Genomic DNA, 5,602 nt, shown 5'->3' on the forward strand with positions numbered 1-5,602 from the left:
GACTTTGGGTCTCTACTGTTTTCAGATTCAGTCTCTGTGGAGATCCAGACTGGTTTTATCTTGTCATGACTGAACTGTCAGTTCCATCCTCCAAACTTCTCTGTCTCAGATTAAATTTTAGGTTGTTTGCTAACAGAGTGGTATTTTTTTTTTTTTAAAAGCAAAGTGTTTCTTTATTAAGGTAATGATCTCATGGTACAAAACAAAATATAGATCTTAAATGTATATCTATATCTATGCATGTGTATGTATGTGTGTATGTACACTAAATAACCCTGATCAATGAACTTGCTGATAATATAAACTGACAAAAAGAGTTTTCTCCCTGGGAAGTACTTTACATTGATGAAATCACAGGTCTAGATGACATAATTTACTGGTATGGAAAGCTCATGGGAATGCACTTACCTCTCCTAATTCAAGATCCATATCTGTTGCTATAGTATATTACCAATTAAGAAATGTGTGGAAAAAAGAAATATAAAAGTATAAATTACATATAAAACTGGAAAACATATGTCAGGCAATCAATCTAGGCAATTCAACTATAAATATACACTTAGGGCTCTGGTAATTCACCTTTGTTTTGTAGATTGCTGAAATTAGACAAGTAATTATATTTTTTAATTAAAGCTTTTTATTTTTGAAAACATATGCATGGATAATTCTTTGACATTAATTTTTATGTTCCTATTCCCGCCCTTTCCTCCACTCCCTCCCCTAGATGGCAAGTAGTCCAATATATGTTAAACAGGGTAGAAATATATGTTAAATCTAATATATGCATACATATTTATACAATTATCTTGCTGCACAAGAAAAATCAAAACAAATCAGAAAAAAATGAGAAAAAATAAAATGCAAGCAAATAACAACAAAAAGAGTGAAAATACTATGTTGTAAACCACACTCAGTTCCCATAGTCCTCTCTCTAGATATAGATGGCTCTCTTAATCATAAGATCATTGGAACTGGTCTAAATCATCTCATTGTTGAAGAGAGCCATGTCCATCAGAATTGATCATCACATAATCTTGCTGTTGCTGTGTATGATGATCTCCTGGTTCTGCTCCTTTCACTTAGCATCAGTTCATGTAGTTCTCTCCAGGTCTCTGTGAAATCATCCTGCTGATCATTTCTTATAGAACATAATATTCTATAACATTCATATACCATAATTTATTCAATCTATTCTCCAATTGATGGGTATCCATTCAGTTTCTAGTTTCTTGCCACTACAAAGAGGGCTGCCACAAACATTTTGCACATAGTTTAGAAACACTGCTGGTTCAAAGGGTCTGCACATGTATAACCCTTTGGGCATAGTTTCAAATTGCTCTCCAGAATGGTTGCATCCATTCACAACTCCACCAACAATGTATTAGTTTCCCAGTTTTCCCATATTCCCCCCAGCATTTGTTGTTTTCTTTTCCTGTCTCTTAGCCAAGCTGAGAGGTATGTAGTTGTAGCTCAGAGTTGTCTTAATTTGCATTTCTCTGATCAATAATGATTTAGAGTACCTTTTCATATGACTAGAAATGGTTTCAATTTCTTCATCTGAAAATTGTCTGTTCATATCCTTTGACCATTTATCAATTATAGAGTGGCTTGAATTCTGATAAATTTGAGTCAATTCTCTATATATTTTAGAAATGAGGCCTTTATCAGAGCCTTTGACTATAAAAATGTTTTCCCAGTTTATTGCTTCCCTTCTAATCTTTTCTACATTAGTTTTGTTTGTACAAAAACTTTCTAACTTAATATAATAAAAATTAGCTATTTTGTGATCATTTATGATCTCTAGTTCTTCTTTGGTCACACATTCCTTCTTTTTCCACAGATCTGAGAGGTAAACTATTCTATTTTCTTCTAATTTGTTTATAATATCATTCTTTATGTCTACATCATGAACCCATTTTGACCTTATCTTGGTATATAGTATTACATTCATGTTTTCTCATTCTGTGATACTCTTATCCTCCCATAAATATATCATGATAACTTTACCTATAGTACTCGGGCATTTCTTCTAAGATCTTTTCATCTTGTATGTGTACCATTGGAATAAAACAAAAGACCTGTCCTTTGCTCTCAATTTTCAATCTCCTTGTCCCCTTTTCCAGTTTTCCAGTAATTCATAGTAACTTCTATATTTCTTTTTCTATGCATTTCCTAATTGGTAATATACTATAGCAACAGATGTGGATCTTGAATTAGGGGAGGGAATTTATTTACCATGAGCTCTCCATACTAGTAAATCATGACATTTAGACCCATGACTTCATCAATATAAGATGCTCCCCAGGGAGTAACTCTTGCTGCCAGTTTATATCTTCAGCAAGTTCACTGCTAAGTGTTATTCAATGTACATACACACACACACACACACACACACACATACGCACACGTGCAGAGATACATACACACACATATATTTTATGTATGTGTGTATATGTATCAGATTAAGGCATACATTTTTGTATACAATGTATATATATATAAAATCTTCATGAAAATTAAAAATTCACAAACTGGTTTATCTGTATTATCTGTATATATATATATATATATATATATATATATATATTCATTCAACTGTACCCTAATTCTGTATAATAGAAATTCTTCATCTACTTTTTTTTTCCTTTGTGGGTAAGCTAAATTCTTGAGTGACATGGATCTGCAATATTGTAGTACTCACTGCAAAAATCAAGATGCCATTAATAAAGATTAATACCTGGAATTAATTAATTAATTCATTAATAATGAATTAATAAAATTCATATTTTATAGAGAATCTGTATTCTATTTATATTCTGCACTAGATGATGATCTGCACAAGAGGTCATCATTGTAATTTCTACTTTCTTATTGTCTTTGTCGTTATATATTTTAATGAACAAGATTCTATGTTCTACTGGACACAATAGAAAAAAGTTAGTTAACAAGCACTATACATAGTAGAATCTAATATTCTTTGTATCTTTGAGTCAATTATATGACTGTGAAAATGTAGTTTGGTGATCTTTGTGAAAGATCACCTCTTTCCTCTCTGATATTGTCACTAATGATGCCATATATATGTATATATGTACACATATATATGTTTTTATATATAAGCATGAATGTATACATATGTACATATATACATACATGCACACATATATGATGTAGTTTATTCTCATAATTTTTTTCTGGGGCTAGGAAAGTGGACCTCTGAATTGATGCTTATGTCTTTTTTTCCTGATTACTTGGAAGTTATCATATTCATAATTATTTCTCAAGCATTCTGTATGTTTCCTGAAATAAGTTTCTTTGTCATATAACTCATACTATAAGATTAAAATCCAAATATGATGATTCCATTGTCATGGTCAAAAATAGTTTCTAAAAATAATTTATTTATTTTCCCTCTCCCATTTTTAGCTACTTATTATACATGTAGTTTTATCTTTATTTTTGAGATAATCTTAAGTGATTGGGTCACACACACATGTGTATGTGTGTGTATACATATATATGTACATGCATATTTTTGTCCTTTGAATATTTTTGCCCTGTTTTAATAGGCAATATTATTTTTTGTCTTCTTCCATTCTTTGATTTAAGATTTAAATCGATTTTGTATTTTAAATGTTGTGCTGCCCTTGACTGCCCTAGATTTTCACTTGGCAGCAACATGAACTTTTTGTTGCCAAATCTTCTCCATCTTCAAAAAAATCAAATAAACAAACCTTCACTGTACCCTATTATCTTACAAGCTATTATTGTATATATCCCTCCTCTTTTTATTGGTTAAATCCCCAGGCGTAGGAGAGAAGGGAGGGAATCTGCCTATACTCATTGCCTCCATTTTTTTCTCTCTCCTCTTATGCCCTCTGCAGTCTGGCTTCTGATTTTATGCATAGTTAAAAATTCTCTTTCCTAAATTGCTATCGATCTCTTATTAAAGAAATTAGACAGTCTTTTCCCCAGGTTCTATCCACAGAAGGCCTTTTAGCATCTTTTGACACTAATGACCACCTTATTCTCTTTGATAATTTCTTCTCTCTTCATTTAATGATACTGTTCTCTTCTAGTTGTTCTCCCCCCATCTCTTTCACTCCCACTTAAAACCTTTATTTGTTACAGGTAAGAATTATTAAGAAAAAAAAAAAAACAGTCGGGGGCAGAGCCAAGATGGCAGAGAGGACACACGCATCTACCTGAACTCTTCTTTTCCCTCAATGTATTTTAATAATATTCAGCCTCTGAATTAATGTTAATCTGTCAGGATCCATGAATACTGGGAATACAACACATTACCAACAGAAGATATTCTTGAAATTTGCCAGAAAAAGACTGTTTTGTTCACAAGTGGGGATGGAAGAGAGGGGTAGGTCAGATGCAGATTCAGCAAGGTAATTAGAGTGAGGTCACACTGAGCAAACCTGAGAGAGGGTGGGGTGTGTTCTAAGCCTGCAGAAAATCTGCAGGGAGATTTTTACCACACTGTGGCTCCTTTGCCCTGACAGCAAGCCAGTAGATCAGCAGAGAAGCTATAAGCACAGGGGGTAAAAACTATAACCTCAAAACACATGTCTCTCAGGATCTAGCCATACCCACACAGAGTGACTCAGCATGATCTAGGCGCACCCGCAATTGTTGTTCCCAGCATAGACCCAGTAGCTGCCTTTCTGCTACTGTTGATTTCAGGTCCCAGTGCAGCCAGTGAATGCTGTCCCACTGTCCCTTCACTGCTACTTCCTGTTGTCTGTAGAGGCATCTTAGAAATAACCCACTGCCCCCAATAAGCAGGCCTTGGGTGTTGTTTGCTATTTTTCCCCCCAAATGAGCAAAAAAGCAAAGTGCAATCTAACTATTGATAGCTTCTATATGGAAAAAGAGCAGACTTCAAACCCTGAGAAGACCAAAAACAGTTTGTCTTTAGATCCAAAGGTGAATATGATCTGATCCCCACCACATAAGACTCTCATAGAAGAAATTAAAAAGGATCTTAAAAGAGAGCTAGAAGAAAAATGGAGAAAGGAAAAGAAAGCTTTGCAAGAGGTCAGGATAAGTGAAACTACTCATTAAAAGATAGAATGGATAAAGAAATCAACTTCCTGAAAAACAAAATTTGCAAATTGGAAAAGATAAAATTGCTGGGAAAATTGGAAATTAGTATGACAGAAATTAGGCATTGACCCATACTTAACACCATACACCAAGATAAGATCAAAATGAGTTCATAATCTAGGCATAAAGAATGAGATTATAAACACATTAGAGGAACATAGTATAATTTACCTCTCAGACCTGTGGAGGAGGAAGGGATTTGTGATGAAAGAAGATATAGAGGTCATTATTGATCACAAAATAGGTAATTTTTATTATATTAAGTTAAATACCTTTGTGCAAATAAAAATTAATGAGGACAGGATTAGAAGGGAAGCAATAAACTGGGAAAACATTTTTACAGCTAAAGGTTCTGATAAAGGCCTCATTTCCAAAATATATAGAGAATTGACTCTTATCCATAAGACATGAAGCCATTCTCCAGTTGATAAATGGTCAAAGGATATGAACAGACAATTTTCAGATGAAGAAATTAAAACTGTTT

Source organism: Sarcophilus harrisii, chromosome 3 (genome assembly GCF_902635505.1).
Source record: "Sarcophilus harrisii chromosome 3, mSarHar1.11, whole genome shotgun sequence".
Taxonomy (NCBI): Eukaryota; Metazoa; Chordata; class Mammalia; order Dasyuromorphia; family Dasyuridae; genus Sarcophilus; species Sarcophilus harrisii.